Raw genomic sequence first — 13,469 nt, 5'->3', positions numbered from 1 at the left:
AATGCCTTAATAAAGAGACAGTGCTGTCATCTGTTAAACAGATTGAATCCCTCTGTGGCGTGACCATGTTGTCACCACAGCATTTCTTTCTTCTGTGCCTTTGCACTGCAACTTTAGCTCCTACAGGAGGTGTTCCACAATGATGAACTTTAGTTTTTCGGGAAGGTCTTAACCTGCTGGACAACAGTGCATTAAATCGGGACCAAAAATGATCTCAAATAAGAGGCTTGTGCTTGGGCAGGAATATGTTTATAATCAATTTAATCTTCTGAGCTTCATTGTTGTGCTTTATACTTTACTGTGGGAAAGAGTGGTGCTGGCGCAATGGATAAGATGCCTGCCTTTAGTGTGAGAGACCCGGGTTCAATCCACCATTGTGTCCCTGAGCAAGACACTTAACCTCTAGTTGCTCCAGAGGTGTGCGACCTCTGACATGTATAGCAATTGTAAGTCGCTTTCGATCAGCTAAATGAATTAATTGGATAGTGTAATAATGGACAGCTGTGCTTACATGAGTAGTTTCATTTCATTGTCGTATCAGTCTCATAACGCTACAATTTTACTTGTGCTGTTCCTGACACTGTGTGTGTGGAGCAATAACCTATTTACCTATGCTTTTGTTCCCTTTTTATTCTACTTCATTTGGTTGATTCAGATCCCCCCTACCCTTGCCTTTACACTCTGCACAGATTGTGATGTCTTCTCAAACAGCCCCCCGCCAAGGGCGCCAACACACTTTTATAAAAGATCCATCGTTTCCCTAAAAGCTAATCATGTTAGACATCAAAGAGTGAGGCTGCTGCCTTGATGAAGACAGATCTGAAGACACTGCACGACACACTGCCACTGCTCCTCAGGATTGTGTGTGTGCATGTCTGTGTGTCTCTGCATAACAATAAGTGCAGAGAAAGGGAGTGGAAATGTATAAGGGCTCTGCACAGATATTAAAAGTAGGAAGGGCTCAAGTTATTTAGCTCTAACAGGAATCACAGTTAGCTAACTGATAATGTGTTTTGTTTGACAAACTGTCCATTGTTGAGCATCCATTACATTGTCTGTTGATTTAAAAAAATAATAATACAAAAATCTTGCACTTGCACTTTTGGATTTACAAGAGAAATAAACAGCATTTTCGTTTCAATTCTGACCCTTGATAGTGACAACAAGAAGACCAACAAATCATTAGATTTTATAGGTGTTTGGTATATGTTTGTACGGACATGAAGGTAACAGTCCACTGTACAAAGTGTTAGTGCTGTCAGCACCTTTAAATTTGAAGGTCTCATGAAATGATATTATTGTTGCCGAGGATGGCATTTTCACAATTTGAACCATCAGGTCCAATAAAAATTAGAAAGTGAAAAGCTGAATCAACATTTGTAGATTATCTTTGTTCAATAATAAAGTAACAGGTCCAAAATTAAATTAAAAGTAACCCATGAAAATGTAAACTATATAACTGCAATTACCATCAATGAATAAATAAAAAACAATAATGTCAAAGACTGAGGAATTAGTGTTCACTTGCACTGTATTCTTAGGACAGATGAAAAAAAAAATCCCTTTTAAAACTGATGCACAGTAGCAGTCCAAATTGTATATTATAAATGAGACCAGAGTGAATCCTGTTCCTAGGACAACAGATGATCTCTGCAAGCCAAAACAAAGCAAAAATCAGAGTTACTGTACCTCGTGACCATGGTCATAGTTTCCACCAGATTTTGGTGCCCAGTCGAGGTTTCCGTTTTCGAAAGTATTGGCTGTTGGAGTCCTTTGCGGTGATGAAGACACAGCTCCTGATAATTAAATGTTGCTAATCTGCATATTTAAACATGTAAGTTATTAACTCTGTGGTGTGGTGTGTGATATGCTTTATGTATTTTGTTTATTTTATTCACCTGACCCAACAATTCCCACCAAGAGCAAGCAGTTGGTGACAGAGGCAAGGAAAAACTTTTAAGAGGCAGAGACCTCGAGCAGAACCATGGCTCAGGGTGGGTGGCCATCTGCCTTGACCGGTTGGGAGTGAGTGAGAGAGAGAGAGAGAGGGAGAGAGAGAGGGGAGGGAAGCAGCCTACACAATATACACACAGAGGTCCAGACAGTAAAGGTAATGTTGCTGTACACTTAATGAATAATGATACAGATATTTATAGTAGTGTTTATGATAATACCCTTAATGTTAATGATAATAATAACAATATTAACGGATTAGTAACAATAACAATAATTGTTTCAGAGGGTGTCGAGCAGAAACACGGGGGCAGCAGGTGACTTGCAACCACAGATCCAACTCCACAGCTCCAGAGCCAGAAACACCTGCAGAAAGTGACAGGAGGAGAGAGGAGAGGGACGAGAAAGCACAAGACTTCGGGAAAGGGAAGAAGTCAAGTTAGTAACATGCATTAATGGAATGAGGTTGCATACAGAGGGAGAGAAAGAGGAGGAGAAAGGAGCACAGTGCATCATGGGAAGTCCCCCGGCAGTCTTAAGCCTACTCTTAAATATGGAGACGGTGTCTGCCTCCCGAACCCAAACTGGAACCTGGTTCCACAAGAGAGGAGCTTGATAGCTGAACGCTCTGGCTCCCATTCTACTTTTGGAGACTCTAGGAACCACAAGTAACCCTGCATTCTGGGAGCGCAGTGCTCTGGTGGGGTAGTAAGGTACTATGAGCTCTTTAAGATAAGATGGTGCCTGACCATTAGAGCTTTGTAGGTGAACAGAAGGATTTTAAATTCTATTCTGGATTTTACAGGAAGCCAATGCAGAGAAGCTAAGATAGGAAAAATATGATCTTTTTTCCTGGTTCCTGTCAGAACAGATGTTGCAGCATTCTGGATCAGCTGAAGAGTCTTAATGGACTTTCATCATCATCTTCAGACAGGATGTTCCTGATTTTTGCAATATTACGTAGGTGAATAAAAGCGGTCCTTGAAATTTGCTTAATGTGAGACTTAAACGACATGTCCTGATCAAAGATAACTCCAAGATTCCTCACAGTGGTGCTGGAGGCCAGGGCGATGCCATCAAGGAAAACTATATCTTTAGATAATGCGTCATGGAGGTGCTTGGGCCCCAGAACAATAATATAACATTAACATTGGAAAATTACAGGTCATCCAGGTTTTAACATCCTGAAGGCACATTTGAAGTTTAGCTAACTGATGAGTTTCATCTGGCTTGATCGATAGATATAACTGTATCATCTGCATAACAATTAAAGTTTATGGAGTGTTTCCTGATAATATTGCCGTTAACACTTTATTTGAAGGGGTGTGCGTAAGACTGACATGACACATCATAAATCGTCATAAACATGACATAACACCTGTCATGAACATGAAGGAGTCTTTATGAATGTTTATGACTGTTGTCATTAAGTGTCATTCGGTAAATTGACATTGTTTAAAATTTCTTTGTTATGACAACTTGACATTAACCTAGACAAAAATGTCTTTGTTATGACAACTTGACATTAACCTAGACAAAAATGTCTTTGTTTGAAGTTATTTAGCTTTGTGTTAACATTACATTACCCTGTCATATGTGGTTGGTCTCAACGTTGGCTGTCATGACACCATTATAATCGTGTCATGAATATTTTACTTGACCTCAAGTAAAGTGGAACACGTTGGACTAGTTATAAAGATGTCATTAAGTGTTATTACACTGTCAAATGCTTTAATAACAGTGTCATTAATATTTCCCCTTACCTCAAGTAAAGTGGAACACATTGAACTAGTTATAAAGATGTCATTAAGTGTTATTACAGAGAAATGCTTATAAATACCCTAACAAAACCAATTGACAAGCAAAACGATACCCTTTTTTTTATTTGTATTTTTTGTTCTTCCTCAAACAGAGGGTTCAACTACCTGCAGAGATTCAGCATATACATTTTGTACTTTGGGATAAAAAAAGGATTACTCAAACAGAGGGTTCAACTTCCGGTTCAGCATATTGTACTTCTGAAATATTGATTAAAAAATTAAAAAAACAAAGAATTACTTCTTCTTTAACTTGAAAAAATTATTGGGAGGAGTTTTCCACTTTTTTTTTGTTGCTGTGATCGTGTCAGCCATCTCCTTCGTTATAGCCTTCCTGCAGCGCTCTGCAAACTGAGAGATCTTCTCGTTATCTTCGTTTCCTGGGAGCAGCTCCTTGAAGGTGTCCGGAAATGTGATCGCTAGCTCAGCAATTACAGCTGTTCTCGCAATCGTGTTGCGGTCAACGTTAATCTTGGTGACGCCTTTTTCATGGATCCAAACTTGGTGAATCTCTTCAGGGCATTCTCATAGCGGCTGGTGACTCCACTGTGGTCACTTAAAAAAAAGGAACAAAAACAAATAAACTCCCACCTGGGAGGAGGATGCACAGTGAACCAGCACAGTAAGGAGAATTCTTTCTTATCTCCTTTAGAGGAGAGAGGTCTATAAGTAAAGGTTTAAGAGAAGATGCTCACACTGTAGTGTTCTGTAGGTCCTTCATCGCTTTTGAAAGCAGAGCAGAGCACCATTGGAAGCCCATGCCATTGGAAATAATGGGTTTCAGGGTGCAGAGTTGAAGTTACCGCATTCTGTCTGAAAGCCACTTAAAAGGATTGACATCTCAAATCTGAAGAGTTATTAAAATTACATGTGCGTCATCTTGGTTTGAGGTGGACTTCTTAAATCAATTGTTTCCTATGGCTCCACAATAATGGCTTTTGGAGTAAAACGCCTCTCGGTGACCATGAGCATCTCACTCTGCGCTTGAAAACCCAGACTATTTTGCTCTCTATTCCACGACTTCCCTGAACATCTAGCCCCTCACTGAACTTCTAGTACTGCAAGAATAACGTTAATTGTATCGCTATTGTACCTGACTTGCCACTAGATGCAGGCGCCACAGTGACTTCCTTGATTTGGGTTAGAAGGAAGTTTTTGTCGTTCTTCAGCTCCCTGTTGGCCTCCTCCAGGTGTTTAATGCAGTCCTCAAGGTGTTATATCTTCTGTCGATCCATCTTTGTTTGTTGTTTCAGTTTGGCCAACCCCACTGCCCCTGTTGGTGACCCTGCACATATGTTTTTGGTAAACAAATGTGATTTTAATCAGCCTTTATTTAACTACCATCCCCAGAAGGTCTGCTTGGAGTTTTCGTCAATGGGCGTGTCCGTGGCGTGGCGTCAAAGATCAACTCTTCGCCATTAAACAGGAAGTTGATGTAACTTCAGTGTACATGCTCACATCTGAACAAAACTTTACGTGCTTGATAATTGTCCCACCGCGAAGACATCTACACGCCAATACCGATTTATATTCATAGCGGCAAGTGCTAAATAGCTCCACATAGGGGACACAGGAAGTGACATATAGCACCTTCATGCGGCGTCGGAACCGCGTAGCAAATTCACAGCCGCACCGGCAGAGCTCCAGAATGTGCAACTCGGCCGGCTCACACCTGAGGGCCTGCCCAACGCTGCTTGCAGCTTTAATTCCAACTTGTAATTCTGCCATGCATGCTCAATGTGTTGAGTATGAGCACCTGTCACTGGGTCAACAAAGTTCCTTTTCGGCAGACAGAGTACTGGCTATATCCATACTGGGAAAGCTGTCCCTTGTATGCATGCCATTCATTAGTGAGGATGGATGTTCTGGGTCTGATATGTCGTCGAATTTGGTCTGTAAGGGTTTGCCTTGAGCGGTCCTTGACGAGTCTCAGAATGGGCCTTCTGGAATTACCATCAACCTCCAGCATCCCGAAGACCCACTTACGTTTACGGTGCCATGTTTTGCCACATCTGCCACGATGGTACTGAAAGGTAAAGGAAAAAAGACAAATACTTAAAAAAAGGGTAACTATTCCCAGTCCATTAAATATCACAAGATATTAAACATGAACAACAGAACCACCTGAAGGGGGCACTTACAGCCTGTGGATACCCTAAATGGACCTTTAGGAAAACCGCCACAAGATCCAAGAAGAACAAAACTACAGGGGAGGAGGAAAAGAAGGTCAAACGCAACAACATTGTGATTCCATACGTGTCTGGAGTATCAGAGAAACTCAGGAGGATTTTCAACAAACATAACATCTCTGTGTTTTTTAAACCCAAGAACACACTAAGACAGATGCTGGTACACCCCAAAGACCGCACACCCAAACACAAGAAAAGCAATCTAGTGTATGCGGTCCAATGCAGTGAGGAATGCACAGACCTGTATATTGGGGAGACTAAACAACCACTATACAAACGCATGGCTCAACACAGAAGGGCCAACTCCTCAGGTCAAAACTCTGCAGTCTACTTACATCTGAAGGACAGAGGACACTCGTTTGAGGACCACCAGGTGCACATTTTAGACAGAGAAGATGGATGGTTTGAAAGAGGTGTCAAGGAAGCCATCTACAGCAGGGTTGAGAAGCCGTCATTGAACAGGGGAGGGGGTCTACGCCACCACTTATCCCCCACTTACAATGCTGTCCTTTCATCACTTCCCAGGAAACTCAACAAACGTAACCTATTGGCCTCAGGTGAAGATACCAACGATGGTCGTTCAGTCTTGGCCACAGGTAGTCTTAACAACTGTAACGACTGTCGTCACAGAAACAAGGAACACTAACGAACCAGCGGTATCGATGACCCGGGCCAACGACCCCACTGAGGTTAAATAGCTGAGTTTCCCTGCCAGTCAGTCAGAACTGAAGAAGTCTTTTGGATGAGGGATGAAACGTCTTCCAGTATCTTCAACCAAGTCCAGTTGCCCTTGATTTTAACCTTCGTTGGATAAGTTTTATTATCAACAAGACAGTTTCTACATATTTAAGTTATACTGCGTGTGTATGCACAACACACTGCTAAGTCTTTTATTTAAGAAAAAAATAACATTTATTTTTTGAATAAAAAAAATGTATACTGTACCTTAACATGAACTCAAGCCATTTCGCCAAAGGGGTGTGAGACTTTCTGAATATTGAGCCATTGCGCACAGACAGTGGGGAGCTTTTGTGATGCTTACATACCCTGAAGGGAAAAAGGCAAAACGCTGACAAATATCACAGAAAAGAGTCCAAAAGTTTTACTACAGAAATGCTGATATGCTCAAATACAGCGGCGTAAAGCAGAGTTAAATCACCCTAAATCACAACTATTTTTTATTTTTTGCTATGTTGTAACGTTACGCATTGATAGCTACTACTTTTCTTAAATAACAAAAGATAATGTATCTAAGTTGACAGTTAGCTATTTAGCGTTAGAGCCTTGCTTCTGCTTACCATCGCAGCCCATCATTGCGATCGCATTTTACCAGCTGCATGCTTCGATGACATTTTGCACAGTCCATCCTCCTCTTCAGAATACCCCATTTCTGCATTCATTTCACTATTCGTCTTTTGTTTTTCTTAGTATCAGGAAGCCTAATATTTTTAAGAAGTCCTTGTAATAATCATGTCATTATTTTTACAGTCTGTGGTCACTGTAACGGCACACTTTTGGGCGGCTTTTCATGTTAGGACAGGAAGTACATCGCTTAACTTCTTCCTCGTCGCGCTTTAGGTTACCAGACAGAATAGCGACCCCATCTGTGTACGTTAACGTGACATTCAAACGACATCTTCATGTTGCACGCCGATCAGACCAGTCCTCCTGTGTGAAAGTGAAATACCCTCGATATTTGAGGTAAGCTTAATATTTAATTTAGATTTTCTCTGGGAACATAACATTGTGAATATTTTTTGTTCTAGGTAAAGTTAATGCTAGTTTGCTAAGTTAACATTAGCTAAAGTTAACAAACTCCATAACGTTAGCCCTTAATCTTGAACGTATGCAGGCAAATGGAATTTTTGCCTCCAATTTTAATCTAGCAAATTAGTAACGTTACTACTAGGTTAAAAGTTACCTGTTGTGTGTTTTAAGCAACTTGGCTAATGTGACATGGTGCTATGCCAACTTTAGCCAGATGGAGACTCGTTTTAGCAAAAGGACACATGGTGGGGGGATAAAGGACGCTGAGGAAGACCTGCTACAGGTTGTGGAGGAGGTGAACGAGGAAAGAAGCAGATGAAATATTCCCTGCGGAAATTATGTAAGTAATTTTTTGTGTTACTATTTTCTCCAGAATGGCTTGAAATTAACAACTGCCACCAGCCCAGTAAATAAATAAGTTACATTTTAAGCAGCTAAAGGTTTGTCTGTGGCTGTTAAATGTGTCAAACTGGTGTTCAATCAGTTTATTTATTTATTTATAAGACTCTTGCACACATCCACAAGCCATTGTATCTGGTTGAAAATAATTTTTTGAATGCCCATTAACTTAAGCGAAAAAAATCCAATTTCTTATAACCTCATGTGCCTTAAACTGTAAATGATGCCTTCCGAATAGCAACATTGGTAGGCTATATGAACTTCTTCTGCCTAACAAATATTTGATCAGAATAGTTTTGGTCAGCTTTAGTAAACATGCCACTTGTTTAGTCCAGATAAGACATAAATATAAATAAATATAATTTTGAGAATTGTATTGCACTTTATAACAGCCTGTTACCCTGTTACTGCACATTTGACTGCCTGCACAGCTGCCTGCACTGCTTCGATAAAAGTCACTTCCTGTTGCCAGCAGGTGGCGCTATGACTGTGGGTGAATGTCGGCATGTACATGTGTTCAGGGCGGGACTCTCATCCTACATGTACAGTTTGGTGCAGATGTGAGCATGTACACTGAAGTTACAACAACTTCCTGTGTCATGGCGAATCATCGACGCCACAGACACGCCCATTGACGAAAACTCGTAAATAGCACAACTTTTCATCGTCAGTGCCTTTAGAAGGCACAGCAGAAATTTGACGTCGATCCGACTAAATCCCTAGGAGGACTTCGTTAAAGTACGAAGTGTATAAATCATCCAAAAATGGCCGTAAAATTCAAAATGGCCGACTTCCTGTTGACTTTAGGGTATGGGTTCTTGAGGCTTTTTTGTGCGTCTTGATATGATACATGTCCCCAGCAAATTTCGTGCATGTAGGTTTTACGTGAACGAGGGGCTAATTTTTTCCAATTTTCTAGGTGGCGCTAGCGAGTCATTTTGCCACGCCCATGCGCGAAACCCATAAAATACGAAGTTTTTCACCAGTCCTGACGTGTGCAAAGTTTGGTGAGTTTTCGAGTATGTTTAGGCCCCGTCAATGGAGCCTACTTTGCAGAAAAAAGAAAAAAAATATATATATACATATATATATATAATCTTAGCAAATTCAATAGGGACCTCACACGGTCGTGCTCGGGCCCTAATAATAATAATCTTAGCAAATTCAATAGGGACCTCACACGGTCATGCTCGGGCCCTAAAAAATATACATATAATCTTTACAAATTCAATAGGGACCTCGCACGGTCATGCTCGGGCCGTAATAATCTTTACAAATTCAATAGGGACCTCGCACGGTCGTGCTCGGGCCCTAAATATATATATATAATCTTTACAAATTCTATAGGGACCTCGCACGGTCATGCTCGGGCCCTAATAATCTTTACAAATTCAATAGGGACTTCGCACGGTCGTGCTCGGGCCCTAAATATGGCGTCATAGAGGTAATCGCACTCCTGAGACAATGAAGAGTCACCTCAAAATGGTAGAGTGGCACCACTGGTTAGGTGTTTGCCATTATAATGGTGTCTTGGGCAGACTTTTCCATGATGTAAAACAACAACTCAAGTAAATATCATTTCCATTTACTCATTTGGCTTTTATCCAAAGCGACTTACATTTGAGGAACAACATACAATCATCAATACAGCATCAAATACAGATCTACAACTGACAATACATATTAGTAAGAGCAGCAATAAATACTAGTAAGAGCTCATTGTACATATCACATCAATGGGGTAAATACCTAGGGAAGGAAGTAAAAGTTAACAAAAAGTGTAATCAAACAAAAAATTAAAAAGATAATTGTAGGGGATAGAAGAGCACAGGAAGTGCATGTTAGAGGTTAGGAGTTAGAGGTGTTATAAGAGGAAGTGTTCTCGGAAGAGATGAGTTTTCAAGAGCTTCTTGAAGTTCGAGAGGGACGCCTCTGCTCTGATGGCGTGTGGTAGCTCGTTCCACCATCGTGGTGTCACAGATGAGAATAGCCGGGACTGGGATTGCTTTGTGTGAAGGGATGGCAGAGCGAGGCGGCGTTCGTTGGAGGAGCGTAGCGGGCGAGAAGGAGCGTAAGTTTGTATTATGGAGTTTAGGTAGATGGGTGCAGACCCAGTAGTCACTCTGTATGCAAGCATTAGTGACTTGAATTTGATTCTGGAGGCCACGGGGAGCCAGTGGAGGTCACTGAGTAATGGAGTAACGAGTCCTTTTGGGCTGATCAAAAACCAGACGCGCTGCTGCGTTCTAAACCATTTGTAAGGGTTTCACCGCACAAGCTGGAAGACCTACTAGGAGGGCATTGCAATAGTCGATGCGAGAGATAACCATGGCCTGTACCAGAAACTGGGTGGCGTACTGAGTGAGGTAGGGCCTGATTTTCCTTATGTTGTATAGAGCAAAGCGGCATGACCGAGAGACAGCAGCAACATGGTCTGAAAAGGACAGCTGGTTATCAATCATGACACCCAAGTTTCTCACCACCTTGGTTGGAGTGATGGTTGCGGAGTCAATTTGTAGTTTGATGTTATGGTGGATAGATTGCTTGGCTGGAATGACCAAGAATTCAGTCTTAGAGAGGTTTAGTTGAAGGTGGCAAGCCTTCATCCATGCAGATATGTCCGATAGACAGTCCATGATCTGCGCCGAGACGGTGGGATCGCCTGGTGGGAAGGATAGGTAGAGTTGCGTATCGTCTGCGTAGCACTGGTAAGAGAAGCCGTGCGAGCGAATGATCGGCCCCAGTGAGGTGGTGTAAATTGAGAAGAGAAGGAGCCCAAGCACTGAGCACCCCTGTGGAGAGGCAGTGGGAGGAGAATAATTGTCCTTGCCACAAAACATTGTAGGAACGCCCCGAGAGGTAGGATTCGAACCACAGGAGTGCTTTACTCGAGATGCCCATTGCTGAGAGAGCGGATAGAACCGAGGATTGTGTTGCAGCTTTAGCTGACCTTGGGGCTTCTGTTACAGACAGAAGAGCTGTTTCAGTAGAGTGGACACTCTTAAAACCAGACTGATGTGGATCTAGGAGGTCATTCCCTGAGAGGAATTGTGAGACCTGCTAGAATACTGCCCGTTCAATAGTTTTGGATAAAAAATGTAGAAGAGACACTGGTCGATAGTTCTCAACTTCAGTTGGGTCAAGTGAGGGCTTTTTGAGCAAGGGTGTAACCCGAGCCCTTTTGAAAGTGGTCGGGAAGGTTCCTGAAGCCAGAGAAGTATTTATCAAATGAGTGATTGTCGGGACCACAATAGGAGATATGGCTTGGAGGAGATTCGTAAGAATCAGGTCCAGTGGGCATGTAGCCGGACGGCTACGGGTCAAGAGTTCTGATACTTCGCTCTCTGTGAGAGGAGTAAACGAGGAGAGTGAACAACCACTGACCTGGGAGGGCAGAGGAAAAGATGTAGTAGGACTGCTACAATGGTTGAGTTCGAGTGTTTCAGAGAATTGGCTAGTTATAGCCTCCACTTTGCCTGTGAAGAAGGCAGCAAAGGTATGAGCAGACAAGGTTGTGGGTGGTGGAGGTGGAGGAGGATTTAGTATCAAAGTAGGTTGAATGTAGACTTGGTTTATATTGTGAAAAAGGGTTGTACTTGTAGCAGTAGCTTTTAGGAGCTGCTCTATGGAGACAAAGATAACGAGAAGATCTTCCAGTTTGCAGAGCGCTACAGCAAGGCTGTAACGAAGGAGAGGGCTGACATGATCACAGCAAAGGAAAAAAAAGGAAAAAAAAACTCCTCCCAATAATGTATAAGTACACTTAGGACTGTTGAAAGGACCTTTTCAAGTAAAGAACAAGTAATTCTTTGTTTTTTTATATTAATATGTCAGATGGAGAATGTGCTGAATCTATGCCGGAAGTTGAACCCTCTCAGGAAGAACAAATGTAGTATTGTGCAAATACAACAAAAGAGTATCTCTTGACATTTCAGTTTCTTTGGTTAGGGTATTTATAAGCATTTGTCAGTGTAATAACACTTGATGACATCTTTATGACAAGTCTAAATTGTTGTATTGTAATTCAGGTCAAGGAAGATATTCATGACTGTTTAAAGCTTTTGACAGTGTAATAAAACATAGTGACATCTTTATAACTAGTCCAACGTGTTCCACTTGAGGTAAGGGGAAATATTAATGACACTATTATTAAAGCATATACCAGTGTAATAACACTTAATGACATCTTTATAACTAGTCCAATGTGTTCCACTTTACTTGAGGTCAAGTAAAATATTCATGACATGATTATAATGGTGTCATGACAGCCAACGTCAAGACCAACCACATATGACAGGGTAATGTAATGTTAACACAAAGCTAAATAACTTCTTTAAGTTTGATAATTAGACCTGCTATGACATATTTGTGACAGGTTATGATTTCTTGGTTAATGTCAAGTTGTCATAACAAAGACATTCTTGTCTAGGTTAATGTCAAGTTGTCCTAACAAAGACATTTTAAACAATGTTAACTTTGCATTTAAAGCGTCAAAATTTACCGAATGACAATTAATAACAGTCATAAACATTCATAAAGACTCCTTCATGTTCATGACAGGTGTTATGTTTATGACAGTGTCATGTCAGTCTTATGCACACCCCTTCAAATCAAGTGTTACCATATTGCCTAAAGGAAGCATATATAAAGTGAAGAGGATTGGTCTGAGCACAGATCCTTGTGGAACTCCATGATTAACTTTGACGCACATGGAGGATTCATTATTAACATGTACAAACTGAAATCGATCTGATAAATAGAACTTTAACCAGCTTAGAGTGGTTCCTTTAATGCCAATGAAATGTTCCAGTCTCTGTAATAGGATATGATGGTCAATGGTATCAAATGCAGCACTAAGATCTAATAAAACCAGTACAGAGACAAGTCCTTTGTCTGATGCAATGAGGACGTCATTAGTAATTTTCACCAGTGCTGTCTCTGTGCAATGATGAACTCGAAATCCTGACTGAAAATCCTCAAATAAACTAATGCTATGTAGAAAGTCACACAGCTGTTTGGCGACTGCTTTCTCCAGGATCTTAGAGAGAAATGGAAGGTTAGATATAGGTCTATAGTTGGCTAAAACATCTGGATCAAGGTTGGGCTTTTTCAGAAGAGGTTTAATTACAGCTACTTTAAAGTACTGTGGTACATAGCCTGTTGATAAAGATAGATTGATCATATCTAGTATAGAGGTGCTGACTAAGGGTAAAACATCTTTAAGCAGCCTAGTCGGGATGGGGTCTAAGAGGCAGGTTGATGGTTTAGATGAAGAAATTATTGAAGTTAGTTGGTAAAGATTGAGGGAAGCAAAACAGTCTAAACATGTATCTGGTTCTACAGC

General features: G+C 41.1%; 1 pseudogene; it reads right to left on the bottom strand.

The window, feature by feature from the left end:
* Positions 1 to 10,007: 10,007 nt before the first annotated feature.
* Positions 10,008 to 12,977, bottom strand: LOC119905799 (annotated as a pseudogene).
* Between the last annotated feature and the right edge of the window lie 492 nt (positions 12,978 to 13,469).

Source organism: Micropterus salmoides, unplaced genomic scaffold (genome assembly GCF_014851395.1).
Source record: "Micropterus salmoides isolate LMB-PRFRI ecotype aquatic unplaced genomic scaffold, ASM1485139v1 Ms_hic_scaffold_1, whole genome shotgun sequence".
In the NCBI taxonomy this organism is placed as follows: domain Eukaryota; kingdom Metazoa; phylum Chordata; class Actinopteri; order Centrarchiformes; family Centrarchidae; genus Micropterus; species Micropterus salmoides.
The sequence above is the reverse complement of the archived record's forward strand: the minus strand, read 5'-3'. Positions and strand labels throughout refer to the sequence as shown.